Below are 1,817 nucleotides of genomic sequence, written 5' to 3'. Positions count from 1 at the left end.
CTGCGGAGCCCACTGCGGATGCCACCGCAGAGCCCTGAAGCCGGAGAGTCAGAAGATCGTGTCCTAGGGCAGCGCAGTCCAGGGGTCTCCCGGGTAGCTCCCTCGGAGTTAAAGCCAGGTGGGCTTCCCGGGGCTTCTAGAAGCCCCTGGAAGATGAGGCAGACAGATCTCTGCGTCTGGGTGCAGGGCAAATGACTGGATCCGGAGAGCACGTGAGGAGGCGTCAGTGTTGCCCTGGCAATGGGGGTGCGCTTGGTGAGGCATTCATGAGGCAAGGCCTGGAGCCTTCACCCATTGGTCCTCCAGCCACAAAATGGCCTCCATCAATAACTGCAGCAAATTGGGGGTGCAGTGGGGGCTGAAAACCAGGAGCCAGGGCCAGAGGAACCTAAGAACAGGTCCCCAATGCCCCCTCTGCAGTCACAACCTGCCCTCATTAAGCCTGGAATCTCCACAAGAGAGGCAGGCTAGCTGTTCCCATGCCAGCATCCTCATCACACCTCTTTACACTGTGAGGCCAGCTCTTAACCAGGCAGGCAGCCATTGCAGAGGAAGGTCTGTGGGCTTGTGTGAGCCCAACACAGGAGCCATACAAGTCACTGAACATCTGTGCCCTGCACCTGTGAATAGGCAATAGAAAACCTTTCCTTACCATACGTTGCTGGATTTGACTGGCTGATAGGTAAAGATTTTTGCTAACTGTTCATGAGGGATATTTTCCTGTAATTTTCTCTTTTTTTCTTAACCATCACTTTTTAAAAAAATATATTTTATTGATTTTTTACAAAGAGGAAGGGAGAGGGATAGAGAGTTAGAAACATCGATCAGCTGCCTCCTGCACACCCCTTACTGGGGATGTGCCTGCAACCAAGGTACATGCCCTTGACTGGAATCGAACCCGGGACCCTTCAGTCTGCAGGCTGACGCTCTATCCACTGAGCCAAACCGGTCAGGGCTTAACCATCACTTTTTAAATCAAGATTTATTTCCAGGTTTATCCTAGCTTCACAAGATGAATTGGGAATTGTTCCCTGCTCCCCTATTTCCTGAAAATGTGTGAGATTGGCGAGTTTCATTCCTTAAACATTTGCTGGAATTTACCCATGAAGTCATCTGGGCCTGGATTGTTCTTTTGTTGTGTTTGTTTTGTTTTCAGGAACATTTTTTTATAGTAAATTAAATTCACTTCTAAGAAATAGGCCTATTCCTATTTTATATTTAACCTGTTGTCAGTTTTGATCAATTGTTTTGTTAGCAAGGAATTTTTCAATTTTATTGAATTTATCAAAATTGTTGACGTAAGGGTCCCCACAGCAGCCCCTCATTATTCTTTTAGTATCTGCATGATTCTATACCGATAGCCCTCTTTCATTCTTGATGCTGATGATTAGTGTACTTCTTCTTCTTGATTAGTCTTGCTGGAGGTTATACATTTCATTGCTCTTCTAAAAATATATGGCTTTGTTCATTTTCTACATAGTTTGTTTTCTATTGCATTTTGTCCTGCTCTTATCTCTGTTATTTCTTTTTTCTACTTATTTTGGATTTACTTTGCTTTTCTTTTTCTCACTTCTTTAGATGGGCTATTAGGGCATTGATTTTATGCCTTTTTTCTTTCTGATATGATTTAAAGCAATAAGTCTTCCTCTAATCACTTCTTTGGCTGCCTCCCACTAATTTTGATGTTTTATTTTTATTATCATTCAATTTCACATACTTTTAAAGTTCCTTTGTGTTTTCTTCTTTGACACAAAGAAGAAAGTGTGATGTTGAATTTCCAAACATTTGGGGACATATTATTGTTATTAATTTATAAT

The sequence above is a fragment of the Myotis brandtii genome, unplaced genomic scaffold (assembly GCF_000412655.1).
Source record: "Myotis brandtii unplaced genomic scaffold, ASM41265v1 scaffold959, whole genome shotgun sequence".
NCBI classification, from domain to species: domain Eukaryota; kingdom Metazoa; phylum Chordata; class Mammalia; order Chiroptera; family Vespertilionidae; genus Myotis; species Myotis brandtii.
This window is presented reverse-complemented; position numbering follows the sequence as displayed.